The sequence below is a fragment of the Neolamprologus multifasciatus genome, chromosome 3, assembly GCF_963576455.1.
Source record: "Neolamprologus multifasciatus chromosome 3, fNeoMul1.2, whole genome shotgun sequence".
Classification (NCBI taxonomy): Eukaryota; Metazoa; Chordata; class Actinopteri; order Cichliformes; family Cichlidae; genus Neolamprologus; species Neolamprologus multifasciatus.
Window position 1 is genome coordinate 6,572,743 of NC_140441.1, and position 16,790 is coordinate 6,589,532.

General features: G+C 37.3%; 1 protein-coding gene and 1 long non-coding RNA gene across 2 annotated transcripts in view; one reads left to right on the plus strand and one right to left on the minus strand.

The window, feature by feature from the left end:
- The window catches only part of LOC146521294 (uncharacterized), a 139,935-nt gene that overhangs the window by 94,888 nt on the left and 28,257 nt on the right, over nucleotides 1-16,790 (minus strand). The window lies entirely within an intron of this gene.
- On the plus strand, nucleotides 1,984-15,550 carry LOC146521301 (uncharacterized). Its single transcript, XR_014873403.1, has 3 exons — nucleotides 1,984-3,673; nucleotides 8,279-8,416; nucleotides 13,112-15,550. It is a non-coding gene; the product is annotated as an uncharacterized LOC146521301 (long non-coding RNA).

Consider the following 16,790-nt stretch of genomic DNA (forward strand, 5'->3'; position numbering starts at 1 on the left):
TCTTTCAGCTTAACGAGTGAACCGTCAGCTCGTTCAAACACACGATAAAGTCCGTTTGGCTCGACACCACTGAACAGAGGCAGCAATATAACGTAGCTAACATTAACAGTGCAGTGAATCCTGCTTGTGCCGTGATATTCAGGACTACAAACCGAGCAGCATCACTGACTTTCAGCTTGTTGTGTTTGTGGATATATGACTGACTTTAATTATCCATAAAATCATCACATTCTCTGTAAGATTAAAGTCAACTATTGAACAGCGTATATTTTAAAGAAAATGCTTTGAAACCAAGTTAACGCTGAAAGTACAAACATCACTAATGTCACATAACTTGCTGACATGTGGCCAACAGTAATGTTTTAATGTTCTTCATTATTAAACATTTGCACTTAAATAAGTGACATAATTGGTTCAAATCATACCTTTTGAACAGGTCTTTCTCCGTTACCTTGGGTACTTATTCTTCCTCAACTGCATCCTTATGCTGGGGTGTGCCCCAAGGCTCTGTGCTTGGCCCAATGTTATTCTGATTATATATGCTCCCCCTAGGCTTAATCTTTGAAAAATATAACATTTCTTATCACCTCTATGCCGATGATATACAAATTTATTTTCAATTAGATGATGACGACATTGCTCCTTCGTTGCACTGCTTCCTCGAGTGCATGAGAGAAGTCAGAGAATGGCTTTCACCCATTCCCCTTATCCTGAATGATAAGAAAACGGAGATTGTGGTGTTTGGCAACCATATCCCTAGGGGCCTATCAGCTGATACCTTTGATTCCTTTGCCACTTCTTTCTCTGACTCAGTTAGTGACCTACAGTAGGTGTCCTGCTGGACAGCTCTTTCAAATTTTACAAACAAGTGTCTTCAGTAATCAAATCTGGCTTTTACCAACTGCGCCTTATTGCTAAGGCTAAGCACTATGTCCCTCATAAAGATCTTGTAAAGCTCATTCATGCTTTTGTGACTTCTAGAATGGATTACTGTAATTCCCTCTACTTTGGTCTTCACTCCGCTCTCCTTCACAGACTTCAGCTTGTCCAGAATGCTGCGGCTCGCCTCTTGACTGGCACTAGAAAGCATGCCTCTATCACCCCAGTTCTTATTGAGTTGCATTGGTTACCCATAAAATATCGGATTGAATTTAAAATATTGTTGCTCACCTTTAAAATTATAAATAATTTAGCCCCTCGTTATCTTGTCGATCTTCTTAGTCTGGGCGAGCCCTCAGGTCTTCAGCCCAATTACTCCTGACTCAGCCTAGATCTGAGATCTGTGGAACAACTTTCCTATCGCTATCCGTGCGTCAAACTCCGTTTTATCTTTTAAATCCCGTTTAAAAACTCATTTTTTCTACATAGCTTTTCCATCTAGTTAGTGTCTCTATTTTATATTTGGTTCAATTTCTTATTTATGTACTTTATCTTTTAGCTATATGTGTTCACGGCCATAAACAACCAGAAGAGTCTGTTCAGTGACAGGTTGCAAGAAGTCTGTTGTCTGTTGCAAGAACCAACAGACTTAAAAACTCCTTTGTCCCACACGCCATCAGACTGTTTAACTCCTCTCTGGAGGGGAGAGGGAGGGGAAACAGGAGGACAAAGGAGGGGGGAACAACTAAGCTGTAGTGCCTCTCCACTTCACTGTGCAATTACCTTTTGTGCAATACTTTTTGTTAATAATCAGCGGTGCAATAGACTCCATACTTGAAATGTGCAATTCACTTGTATTTTTATTTTTATTCCTATTTATTCTATTTATCCCCTTTGTATATTTTATCTATATATGTCTTTGTATTTATGTATATATATATATATATATATATATATATATATATATATATATATATATATATATATATATATATATATATATATATATAATGTTCTAACTCTGTAACTTCTGTCGGTGCTGTGCTTTTTTGGAAACCAACCCACCCACCCGAGGGATTAATAAAGTTCTATCTATCTATCTATCTATCTATCTATCTATCTATCTATCTATCTATCTATCTATCTATCTATCTATCTATCTATCTATCTATCTTCTTAGTAACTTTGTTCTTATATCCCCCTTTATTGATGTATAATTAGTGCCCTTAACCTGATGACATATGTGGTAATTTGTTAATAGTCTTTTATTTATTGTCTTAATTTTCCTGTTTTTATTGTAAAGCACTTTGGTGTACCGCTGGTCTTTTAAACGTGCTATACAAATAAAGTTATATTGTAAAAGTTGTATAGTATTCAGTACTTACTTTAAAAGTTTACTCTTTGGCCGCCCCTCTTCCACCGTTTTTTTTTCGGCAAAATTATCCACACCCACGGCCGAGCTATGAAGTCTGGGATATGTTGGGCCACGAAGTCAACACCACCACATCCTTAAAATTCAGGGAAATGAAGGACGCATTTGAGGGCCGCATTTCGATCAGCCTTTGAATTGGGACAGCCTTCGTCGCGTCGCTGTGACGTAATTGGCCTTAAAATGCGGCCTTTGAGGCTGCAGACCCTGAATTGGGATACAGCCGTGGACACCAAGATACTTGAAGGACTGCACCCTCTCCACTGGAGCTCCATTGATGATAATATGCTTGTTGTCTCTGTGCTGATAAATGTTCTGCAGTGATGTGATCCAAACCAGAAGCTTTATATCAGATAACCAATGAATGGCTTCATATACTTCATGTGTCCTTACACTTATTGTGTCATGACTCATGTCAGAATTGTCCTCATATGATTCACTTTTTATACAGTTAAACAACACAATGTAATGCTGTCTCCATAATACTGCAATGTTATCTGCCCCAGAAACACCTTCAACAGTTGATGGTAGAGATGGTTTACAATTATTAAGAGCTTTCACCTCTTTCCAAAAATCTGTCATATTATTACACAGCATTTTCCTGGCCAAGGAATCTGCTCTCAGCATTTTCTCATTTTTAGTTATAAAGTGAACAGCGTACTTATATCTAGCATTCGAACATTTTTTTCTGTTCAAATTCTGGGCCTTGTTTAGGTCTTCCAGCCATTGCCCAACATTTATAAGCATTGCCAGGTTAATCATGATACATGGATACGTGCTCTTTTCCCGAGTGCTTAGCAATTAGATGTTTGTTTTGTAGTCCATCTTCAGCACAATGTAGTTTCAACAGGCGGACATCCGGTGTCACATTGTTACAGAGAAACGAGTTTAAGGCTGGTCCAATTCTCAGCACTGATCCTCTCTTTTCCTGAGTTTTTAGCAATTCACCTTCCCACGATGACGTTTTCATCGAGGCCAAAGAAAATAGTTTAGGAAAAGGAGATAGGCACTAATTTTGAAATTACACCCCGCGTGGTTACGTTGTGCAAGTGAATCACGTGACCAAGCAGAGTAACAAATCACTGCAGAGTCGGGAAAAGGGGGCGGAGAAATTGTGTGTGTGCAGGAGAGGAGTCGAGCAGAGAGAGAGTTACTTTTTCATGAAACTGGAGTAAAGTAGTGAACTTACAGGAACATATACCACTACCAACGTTGGGGTCGATATCTGCAGCGATCTGCACACCCTTGTCTCCTGGATCGTAGCTGAGATCAGTGTGAACCACGTGGGTCTCTGCTCCCTGATCTGTTTCTTAAGACTTCCAGCTTCATCACGGAGTTTCTCTCGGTTTGTGGGCTCATCTGAAGGTAAGCACCGAGCTAACTTTAATGTGGGTTCAGTTTATGTTGATTTTAGCTCTGTTGAGAATAATAGATTGCTTGGTATACATTGGAGTTAGACAGACTGTAGAGTTTGTGATTGCTTGCAACATTATAATACGGCGGGTTTTAGGGGGTAAGAGTAGAAACAGAAAAATAGTCTTTGAATATGAACAAAAGGATGGGGTGCAGGGCAGGAGAACAACCAGCCCCCACCCCCGGAACAGAAAGCCACAGGTACAAGCGTGGGGAAGGGCAATCAGCCTTTAGAATAGGACTTAATAGGACCGTCTCCAGATGCATCCAGGGCTGGACTGGGACAAAAAATCGGCCCGTGTTCCAGATTAACTGGCTTTGGTCGAACAGATGTGTGGTAGACTTGCGTTTCAGGAGCTGCTACCGACAAACTAGCAAAAAAAAAAAACACCAAATGTGTAACCTGTGACACTTGTGAGGTTAATTCAAACACACTCCGTCAGTCTTGATGCTGTTGAACAGCAACATGTTTTAAAATGTGGCGAGTTGGTGATATTTTGATGCGCGACGCGATCGCGAAAACAGCAAGCAATTAACACCACGCCGGTGTTGTTCACAGGACAGCAAGAGTAAACGATCGGGAGACTCTAGTCGTCGTTATCGTTCCCCTCCTATGTTTTATTACTCCGATTTCAGCGTTTTTGCTTCACAACTAAAGCGTGCAGTTTACTTTGTTTGCACTAACATGGACTTGAATCAACCAGCGCCACCTCTGGCCAAGTGCCACAGCCTACAGCTAGATCAACTTGTGACACACATCTGCACCACGTTTGAATTCGTTACATGCACAACACATTTGTACCTTTCAATTGTGTGTTTGTGCATCATGCAAATAAACCTTTGAAATGAATGAAATAATATCATGTATTTATTTTTGGCCCACAGTTGTAAAAAAATTCCAAATTATATACACAAAGGCATAGGAATCACCACCCCTGTTCGTCATGATTTTAATATTTTTGCCCATAAGAAAAACGTCTTGAACAAATATGACATCAATATTTCATTAGTGTTGTCACATCACATCCTGTAAGCAGAGTCTGTCTGTGTCTTTTCTCTGCAAACGAACATTTTAGAGTTGGTTGTTATATACAGTCTGTATAAGTGTGGTTGATGTCATTTCATAGTGTTTAACTTGAAGGCCCCGAGTACTTTCTCCCACAGTCAACTGTTGACTGTTTTCAGTGGATTTCAGCTTGCTGTGTTTGTGGATATATGACTGGCTTTAATTATCCATAAAATCATCACATTGTCTGTAAGATTTACATACTACATATTTTACAGTGAAGGCTTTAAAACCATGTTAATGCTGAAAGTACAGGGTGGGCCATTTATATGGATACACCGTAATAACATGGGAATGGTTGGTGATATTAAAGTCCTGTTTGTGGCACATTAGTATATGTGAGGAGGCAAACTCCATCTTGGATACAACTTTTGTTTTTTCAATAGGAAGCATGCCATGTGACACATCAAACTTACTGTTAATGTCGCAAAAAAAAACAATGGTGTGCTTGGTTTCAACGTAACTTTATTCTTTCATGAGTTATTTACAAGTTTCTGACTACTTATAAAATGTGTTCAATGTGCTGCCCATTGTGTTGGATTGTCAATGCAACCCTCTTCTCCCACTCTTCACACACTGATAGCAACACCGCAGGAGAAATACCAGCACAAGCATCCAGTATCCGTAGTTTGGTGCAGCACATCTCGTATCTTCACACCATAGACAATTGCCTTCAGATAACCCCAAAGATAAAAGTCTAAGGGGGTCAGATCGGTCAGACCTTGGGGGCCATTCAACTGGCCCATGACGACCAATCCACTTTCCAGGAAACTGTTCATCTAGGAATGCTCGGTCCTGGCACCCATAATGTGGTGGTACACCATCTTACTGGAAAAACTCAGGGAACGTGCCAGCTTCAGTGCACAAAGAGGGAAACACATAATCATGTAGCAATTTCAAATATCCAGTGGCCTTCCACTTTCCATTGATGAAGAATGGACCCACTATCGTTGTACCCCATATATCACACCAAACCATCACTTTTGTTGTTCCAACAGTCTTGGAGGGATCCATCCAATGTGGGTTAGTGTCAGACCAATAGTGATGGTTTTGTTTGTTAACTTCACCATTCACATAAGTTTGCCTCATCACTGAACAAAATCTTCTGAACCAGTTTCACAAGACTTAGCAAGCAGTTTGCTAACCATAGCATGGGAGATGGGTGGTCTCGTAAGGGTGTCTTGCATTGAAATCTGCTGCAATGACCCGGTTACTGCGTTCACCAGATATCAACACAATTTTGATCCGCTCCTCACGTGTTAACCTCTTTGACATGTCAATGGCTGTAAACAAAGAGAAACTTATAAGTAACTCATGAAAGAATAAGGTTATGTTGAAACCAAGCACACCATTGTTTTTCTTGTATCATTGCCCATAAGTTTGATGTGTCACATGAACCTCTTCCTATTGAAAAAACAAAAGTTGTATCCAAGATGGCCAACTTGTAAATGGCCACCATGGTCACCACCCATCTTGAGGAGTTTGCCCCCTCACATATACTAATGTGCCACAAACAGGACTTTAATATCACCAACCATTCCCATGTTATTAGGGTGTATCCATATAAATGGCCATCCCTGTACAAACATTACTAATGTCACATAACTTTGCCGACATATCTCCAACAGTCATGTTCTTTGTTATTTAACATTTGCACTCACGCTAGACAAAATACTTTACAACTCCACAATTTTATTAGTGCAAAAAAACAACCGTCAATGTATTTTCACTATTTTCACTGTCGATTGTGTGATGATGACTTATGATTGGACATTTAAAAAAAATATTATAATCCTCGCAAATACAAAATGTCTTATTTCCCTTTACCTTGCTCAATAAAACTTCTACTACTGTGAATGTTTCTATCAGTGTTCCCAGGCCTCCTATGCATACAAGTAACAATTATATTACTCTTTCTTTCCATTTCTATTTCTACTGTCACACACTCCATTAAATCATCAATAGCCACAAACATATATTCAACCTGCTTACATTTCAACAAGTGCCACACCTCCTGCCTTCTTATTAGATCTGTTTATATGATATAATTCATACTAGAGCTGGGCGATGTGAGATTTTTTCATATCACGATATGTTTTTGTTTTTTTTTTTTCATTTCAGGCGATAACGATATATATCACGATATAAGCCAAATAACTATATTTGTAAGATTTAAATGTGCCGTTGCTCACAAGTAAAATGTGAAATAATAATTAGCAGCTTGTTTTGATTTAAATATTTATTTCCCATAATAAGTTCAACAGGGTAGATGTACTTAAGGAACATGAGACTTTTTCAGATAAATAAAGGCAAATATTGCAAACTACACAAAAGGCAGCCGCTAAAGCGTTTAAGTTTCAAAATAGAACAAACAAAACAGACTAAATTGTCAAGTCCACTTAGAAACAAAATATTAATTCTAAAAATAAATCTTAGTTTGTTTTACAGAAGAACAGACAAAATTGACTAACTTTTGTCAATATCAAATAAACTGAGAACTAAAAGGAAATTCTCAATTCTCTCCTTGTTGTTTAGCTTAGCTTTTCAAACAGTTTTAACAGTTACTTTAGTCTGACAAAAGCCGAATGACAAATTAGCGCTTCCAGTCAGAGATTGAGCATGACTGTATTTCCAGACTTGCTTTCGGCACAATTTACAGTGCGCGCTACTCTGTTTTTTCGAAATACCTTCACACTACGGAACTTCTGTGGCTCTTCCGTTCAACAATCTCTCCGGCATTGGAACCATCATCTGTTTGCTCTTCGGTAACCTTCGGTCACGCTCTCGGTTGATTTTTCTCTAGTCGGCACACTCATTTCCTCCATTACCCGGGCGGCACGACGGCTGGCTGCTTCCCAAAACAAATACACATGTGCGGCTTGGCACTTGTGCTGTACATAACAAGTCACGTGTCGCGCCACTGTGGCTGTGATTGGTTCGGCTCTGCACTACTTAATTTGGATTGGCTGTTTTTATTTATTATTTTTTTTTAAGAGGACAAGAGCGGTGAGGCCTATCGCAATAGTTAAATTTTTCTATCGAGAAAAAATTATTTCGCAATACATATCGTTATCGTTCTATCGCCCAGCTCTAATTCATACCCATCAATGTAAAAGTCCCAACCCCTTTCCTCATCTATCCATTTTTCGGATAGTGCTATAACTTTAAACTTGCCTTTCAGATTATTCAAAAAACCATTGATCAGAACAAAGCTTTTATAGAGGCTTCTACAGTTGAAATGAATTAATGAAAATTTATCGCCTATGTCAACATTATCCCTAAATAATGTTGACATAGTAGCCCAGTGTAGCATCCACTGGGTGAAGGCGGTGATATACAGGCCAGTCAGGGGTTTTTACCTTTCAAGATCTTGTAGGCAACTGATGACTTTCTTTTTGTAGTTGTTTCTGGGGTTTCACCTTGAAGCTTCATAGGTATTGTTGTCACTGAGGAGTGTAGTAAAGTTTATTTGCTCTGCTTCTTTTTGTCAGGGGTAAAATACGTCTACATACTTTTTGTGTCCCACCTGAGTAACAGCAGAAGAGTCTGGTGGAGCAACAGAGGAACAATTTCAGCCATTTGGACTCAGCTCAGCCACTACAGAGGAAACAATGTCTTTAACACAAAAGGTGAGAAAAATATCACAGTTACACTGTTATTGAAACTGTGTGTAGAGCTGGTTGGTTTTTAAAAAACAATTAACAGCAGCTTTATCTTTTCCATCCTGGGCTCCTCCATATATACAGAATCTACATTCACAACCAAAAACCACAGAAGTTAGAAGAAAATTCAAAGATCATATTTTATCAGCATACATTGAAACAACAATATCATCAGTTGAACTCAAAATATTTTATGAAGTAAAAGATTTTCTCCTCACGAAAAGAACTTAACATCTAAAAGATTGGTTAAGACTTGTATCTTCACAAAGAAGTTCTGCTTCATTTTGTGTGAGTATTTGCACGGACTTTGAAGTTTAGGGTCCCTTTTTTTCATCACATGTGCTCTACAAGTAACACCTGGCTTATTGGGTTACCTGGAGCCTGGAATTTATTTTTGTCTTCTAAGAATTTAAATTGGTGATCAAGAAACATGACAACTAAGAAGCTAACAGAAGATATTGAAGAATTGAAGAAGTTAAGAAGTCTCTTAACTTCATGTCAGAGGAATTGAGTAAGGTGGTGAAACAGCAAGCAGGACTACTGGACTTAATTGAAGAAGTAAGACAACTGAAGATTGTGATTAAGGAAAAAGACAAGAAGATTGAAGAGCTGGAAAAAAAGAGTTGAAGATTTGGAGCAGTATACAAGAATGGAAGATGTGATTATTTCTGGACTAAAGACAAATCAATACACCTATGCACGGAGTACAGCAGGTGACAAGGAGGGGGAAGATGCACCAAGACCTGAAAAGGATTTGCTTGAGCAGCAAGTTATTCAGTTTTTCAAAGACAAATTCATTCTTTTGGATAGCAAAAACATAGCTGCATGTCATACTATTCCACAAAAACATACCAAGATGCCAACTATCATACTACGATTTGTGAACAGGAAATATAAAGTTGAACTGTTAAAGATGGGAAAGAACCGGCCTATATGTGAATGAGCATCTCACCAAGAGAAATGCTGAAATTGCACGACAGGCAAGACTATTGAAGAAGGAAAGGCGCATCCAAGATACCTGGACCAGGAACTGTAAGGTATTCATAAGACTTAATGGGACACCAGAACAAGCTAAAGTAATTGTTGTCAGAGACATTGCAGATCTTGAGAGATTTAAAGAGAAGAAATAGAGTTCAGTGTAGAAAAGAATTGTGTTGCTGACTGTGATATGAACAATATCTGATAAGTGTGAGAAAAATAACTATGCATGTGAATGTGTGAACAAAAAAAAAGAAGGCAAAAAATGGAATATTTTGGATCTCATGATTATAAATTTTATGAGTTGGACAATAGTATTGATCCAGATATCCACCTCTATCAGAATGTTGATATGACATGTGAATATTATAATGGGGAAGAGTTGGATCCCAAGATAAAAGGTTTTTCATTAAGCCACTTTAACAGTCGGAGTCTTTACAGTAATTTTTCTAAAATCAAAGCGTATCTTGATCAATTCCAAAATAAGTTTGCAGTGGTAGCAATTTCAGAAACATGGTTGAATAACGACAAATAATTGCAAGATGGACTAGAGGGATATGAAATGTTTTGGCAAAATAGGAAGAATAGAAGAGAGAATAGAAAGTGTTGCTATGTTTGTTTTTTCATATCTTAAATGTAAAGTTGTTAACAATATGACTGCTGTGATTGATAACTTGATAGAATGTTTAACCATTAAAATTCAGGTTGAAAGATCGAAAAACATATTAGTTAGCTGCATTTATCGTACACCTGCATCCTGTATAGATCAATTTACTAAAGAAATTTCTGTAATATTAGAAAAACACAAGGAGAAGGTGACTTTTTTGTGGTGATTTTAACATTGATCTATTGAAGGTAAACGACCATAATAAGACTTCAGAATTTATTGATACAATGTTTAGTTTTGGATTCCATCCCTTGATTCTAAAGCCAAGCAGAATAATGATAGATAGTGCCACTTTGATCGACAATATTTTTGTCAATAAGATAGACGGCAAGATACATAGTGGACTGTTAGTCACAGATGTAAGTGATCACTTGCCTGTCTTTTCAGTGTTTGAAATGAACAATCAACTTCATTTTCAAGAGGAAAAGAAAATTGATTACAGTGGTAGAATAAAAACACCTGAACAAATTGCAGCTTTTAAAACAGACTTAGAAAATTAAGACTGGCAAAAAGTTTATGTGGAAGACACTAATGATGCATACAATGCGTTTTTGGATATATTTTTGTCAATCTATGACAGCCATTGTCCAATTAAAAAGTTTTCTGAAAATTATAAAAAGAAAAAACCATGGTTTACACAAGGTCTGGAAAGAGCCTGTAAAAAGAAAAATAGGTTATACAGGATTTTTTTGACACATAGAACAAAGGAAAATGACAAATATAAGAAATATCGAAATAAATTAACATCTATTATGCGATATTAAAAGAAAAGATATTATGAACAGCTGCTTCAAAAACATAAAAGTAATATTAAGGCTACCTGGAGTGTATTAAATAGGATAATAAAAAAAATCAACATAATATATGTTCTCCAACTCATATTGTAACAAGAGGTGATTGAGAATACCGAGAGCATAGTTAATGAATTTAATGATTACTTTGTTAATGTAGGTCCCAACTTGGCAAAAGAGATTTCTGTACCAGGAGGAAATGATACTTCTTCTAAATGTAGCTCAACGTTTCTTGGTGGAGTCTGTGAGAGTGACATTGTAGAAGTGGTGAGTAAATTCAAGAGTAAAAAATCCATGGATTGTGACGACCTTGACATGTCGCTAATTAAAGAAGTTCTTCATAGTGTCCTTCAACCGTTAACATATATTTGTAACAAATCATTTCAAACTGGAATTCTTCCAGATAAAATGAAAATTGCCAAAGTGATCCCACTATATAAAACTGGTGATAAACAGATTGTGTCAAACTATAGACCGGTATCTTTACTGCCTCAGTTTTCAAAGATTCTTGAAAAACTATTTGCAAAAAAACTAGATTATTTTATTGATAAATATGATTTATTGAATGATCATCAGTATGGGTTTAGAAGAAATCGCTCAACCTCTCTAGCTGTGATGGAATTTATTGAAAATATTGCAACGGCTGTGGATGAAAAGCAGTTTGGAATAGGTGTGTTTATTGATTTACGTAAAGCCTTTGATACGATAGATCATTCTTTACTTTTACAGAAGTGTGAAAGGCATGGTTTAAGAGGTGTTGTACAATTTTGGTTAAATAGTTACTTGAATAATAGGTTCCAATATGTGAGTATTAATAAAATGAAATCTAAACTTAGAAGAGTAACTTGTGGAGTTCCGCAAGGATCTGTTTTGGGACCTAAGTTATTTTTACTTTATATAAATGATATTTGTACAGCCAGTGATACTTTAAAATATGTGATGTTTGCTGATGGTACAAACTTATTTTGCTCTGGAAAAGACATAAAGAAATTACTGAAAACAGTGGAAACAGAACTCATGAAGTTAAATAGATTGTTTGTATTTAATAAACTGTCATTGAATGAAAGTAAAACAAAATTTATGTTATTTGGAGGTAGTAAAAGTAATATTAAAGTAAAATTAATTTAAATAATGTTGAAATTCAAAGAGTATGTAAGACAAAAAATTTAGGAGTAATTATTGATGATAAACTTTGTTGGAAGCCCCACATAGAACATGTGAAACAGAAATTATCCAAGTCTATTTCTATTAAAACAAGAGATTTTTTGAATAAGAACTGCCTTAATTTATTGTATACTTCCCTTTGTTTGCCTTTATATGACCTACTGTGCATAAATTTGGGGGAACACATACAAAACATATTTGGATTCAATATTTAAATTGCAAAAAAGAGCTATTAGAATAATAAATAAAGTTGGATATAGGGAGTCCACCAACCAGTTTTTTGTAGGATCATCTATGTTAAAATTCATGGACATTATATATTCTAAAACTTTAGAAATGATATATCGTGTGATTAAAAAGAATGTTCCAATTTGTATTTTAAGTATGTTTCAACAAAGAGATGGAAAATATGATTTGAGGGGGTCTTATAAGTTTGAAATGCCTAAAGTGAGAACCAATGTTAAGTATAGATGTGTGTCAGTTTTGGGAGTGAAATTATTGAATGGACTTAATGATGAACTGAAGATGTGTTTTTCTTTGTCATTCTTCTGGAAAATTTTACAAATTAGTGTTATACAAGGTTATAGAAATTTGGTTTGTTAAAATTTTTTTGTGTTGATTTAATTTCTTGATTTATCATTGATTTCTTTTCAAACTGTTATACAACTTATTTATCAATGCTATTTATTTTCTTGGTTAAGGATTTGATTATTTCTATGGGGGTAAGGGATAGGATAAGTATAAGCCATAAAGCTTCAGCCTCTTCTTTTTTCGGTTACTGTTTGAGTACTTTTATGTAAAATTATAATCTGTTGTTGTTGTTGTTGTTGTTGTTGACTGAAATAAAAATCTCAAAAAAAAAAAAAAAACTTCAATAATGTCATTTTCATTACAACTCTCATTGTAGCACATCATTGTAATGTGATACTATCACCAGAAGGTGATGGTAACACACCTACAATGTGTTTGTTAACATGTTTGATTCCACCAGTGGAGGGAGTTTCAGTTCGTTCCACGACTGCATTTCACTCACTGCCTCTGTTTGTATCTCTGTCACTGCAGGACCAACATGGGGCGAGAAGTCAGCGCTCTCAGGAGGCTGACAAACCTCACAGAAGAAAGGGAGAGAAAACCTACAACTGTGATGAGTGTGGAAAGGATTTTACCCAGGCTGGACACTTAAAAAGTCACCAACTCATCCACAGTGGAGTTAAACCTTACAGCTGTGAAGAGTGTGGAAAGTCTTTTACCCAGGCTGGACGCTTAAAAAGTCACCAACTCATCCACAGTGGAGTTAAACCTTACAGCTGTGAGTTGTGTGGAAAGTCTTTTACCCAGGCTCAAATCTTAAAAAAACACCAACTCATCCACAGTGGAGTTAAACCTTACAGCTGTGAGTTGTGTGGAAAGTCTTTTACCCAGGCTGGACGCTTAAAAAGTCACCAACTCATCCACAGTGGAGTTAAACCTTACAGTTGTGACTTGTGTGGGAAGGATTTTGCCCGGGCTAGAGGCTTAAAAATACACCAACTCATCCACAGTGGAGTTAAAGCGTACAGCTGTGACTTGTGTGGTAAGGCTTTTGCTCAAAATGGCGACTTACAGAGGCATCTAGTTACCCACTCTGGAATTAAGGCCTACAGCTGCGACTTTTGTGGAAAAAGTTTCAGTGACAAACAGTACCGAAATATTCACCTACGGATTCACACTGGAAATGATGTTTCCTGCTGTGATCAGTGTGGGAAAGTGTTTACAACAGACACACAGTTACAACGACACATGTTTATCCACACTAAGGAGGGACTTTACAAATGTGACCTGTGTGAGAAGACTTATAAATATCCACATCACCTGAGAAACCACAGACAGATCCACACCAGCAAAGTAACTCTACAAGTGCAGTTACTTTGAGGATGTATTGATTTTTTATCTTTTAATTTTAACCTGATTGATTGAAACAAATATGATCAGTAAACTTATGGAGTTATACTGACTGAACTGTTTGGAAAAATGAAGACTCATAAGCTGAGTGTTATAATGTAAACAGTAAAATGTAATTGGACGTTGGCAGAGATGCTTTTTATTTCAGGCGACATTCAGGATAAAAATAAAAAAGCAGAGCGATGCACATGGATCCAGTTCTCAACCCTGTCGTCAATGTGGTGGTGGGAAAGTTTCTCTGTGACCTTTGTGGAAAAACTTCCAATCATCAACAGGACCTAAAACCTCATCAACGTAGACACACTGGAGATAAAATGAACGACTGTAAAGAATGTGGGAGAGGCTTCCACACACCAAGTACATTAAAAATACATGAACTCTGCCACAGTGGGGTCAAAAAGCACATCTGTGACCAGTGTGGGTCATCCTTCCCCACTGCACGTGAGCTTAAAGAAAAAGCATAAGCGAATCCACACAGGAATGACACCATACAAGTGCAGACACTGTGACAAAAGCTTCTCACAATCAGGTCATCATAACAAACATGAATGTACACACATGGAAGTGAACTTCATCTGTGACCAGCGTGACAAGAGCTTCAGGAATCTCAGTTCATACTCCGAACACAAACAATCCCACACTGTAAATAAACTGTTTCACTGTTACCAATGTGCAAAAACATTCACTTCATTATCTGCTCTGTGCAAACATCAGCCTGATCATGCAGGACTGGATCACAATGAATCTGAAGAGAGAGAAAGATCCTCTTCTGGTTTCAGGCTCAGACTTAAAAACCTTGAGATCAGGCTCCACAGAGTTCAGATGGAATCTCCTGTAAAGAGTGTCAGCTGATGTCACACTTGGATCTGATGAGGTAGCTCTGATTTCTTACATTTTATTCTTTGTTCCCTTAGGACACAGTAGTGTTTAGTAGTTGTACTTGTTACTGTACTATTAAAGTTATAGGAATGTCTTTTCTTTCTGTTCTTTAACCAAACTGGTATTTTATGAAAAATCACATATGCATATGTAAATCATTTCTTTTATTTGAACTTTTTTAGCTTTTCCAAAATTAACTTATTTTTTATGTATTCATTGCATGTTTCACCTCAGTTAAATTTCAATTCTTCATTCATATTTAATCTTTTGCTGTGGTAAAATCTTCTCTTAAATCCTTTTCTCCCAAAACTACAAATAATTTCACAGCAGTTGCTCTTAAAACTTCCAAAATGAACTAAATCTGTCCACCAGCTTTGAAACAACACCTGCTGTGACTTTAAGTCAAGAAAAAAGAAACTCAAGCTAAACTGGTTTTGGGCTGTACTTCCATGTAATACCTTTTTGTACCAAAAGATGGAGCAGTGAGGCTGTGTAACCTTTTTTCAATTAGGCAAAGAGCACATTGGCAGCATATCTTATTCACATTGGTAGCAAAGAAATGTCATTTGAAGTTCAAAAATTCAAATTAGATTAAACCCCTATTTTTGGCTCCTCCTTTCACTTTAGTGTGTTTACTGTGTTCTTGAAGTCCACATGTTGTTTTTTAATGAATTCATTTTGATCCACTGATGATGTTCTGCAGCTGTAGTTTCACAGCAAGTTCTGTTCTGTGGCTGTTTTCCTGTTGATTTGAAGTTTGTATTATGAAATTGTGATTTGATTTGATCCTATATTTGATGAACTCTGTGTAAATTTTTTCTTAATAAACAGTTTGGTGTGAAAAATAAAGAAATGGTCTCACAAGAAATAGTTTGAGCCCTGATTTCCGATTCAAACTAATTTAACTGTTTTCAGTGGTACATGTGGAGGTTTATCAGAGGAGGCGACTTGGCTGTTCTCCACGCACACTGAACAGGGTTCCTGCAGCTCATTAAAAACTCTGAAATGATCTTCAAGGACAAAGATGTTTGATTTTTTCTTAAAAACGTGCTGTGGGCATGAAGTTTTCAGAGAGTGTGTTTAAGATTTATTGTAATGAACATCTCACACAAAGCAGATGTTCCTGCATTGCAACAGCAGTTTGCAGATGTGTTCTCCCCCCTGCCCGGCTGCATGACTCATGGAGCACCACTTTGAAACGCAGCCTGGCGTAAAAGTCTGTTCATGACCTAACAAGTTGCCTGAGCACAAGAGACAAATTGTGCAAAAGGAATTGGCTGAAATGGTGAAAATGCTGTTATCATAGGATGAAATGAGGATTTGTTCCTCAGTGTTTGGTCTCCTATGCTTACCTTTTCTCCAGATGATTTGTCCCAGCTGTTGAGAGGGGCCGGTTGTCTTTAAGGTGCTTCCATGTAATTAAGGAGTGCACGGTTTTAAACGGTTCTGTGATGATTATCACAAAGTGAACAAGGTCTCATGGTTTGATGCTTATCCCATACCCCGGGTTAACCTGGACTGGTTAAGCACTGCTTATTTTTTATCATGCTGGATTTAACCAACGCCTACTGGCAGATTCCCTTGTCTGCACAATCCAAAGACAAAAACGTCTTTCTTCACTCTGTATGGTTCATGCCATTCATCACTCTTCTGTTTGGCTTGTTTGAAGCCGCGGCCATTTTTCAGCACGTGCTGGAGCGATAGCTGTGTCCTCACATTGCATATGCTAATTCCTACCTGGATGATGTTTTCATTCATAGCGATACCTCGGTGGATCATGTGGTGCTCAAAGTTAAAAAGGGGCACATTGAGCCAGGCTGAATAACAACAACACACATTCATTAAGAATCTAATATGGGCAACAAGGCAGAGCAAACGTAGCCGATGTTTGACCTGATGGGTACAATGTTGCTGTTGAGGG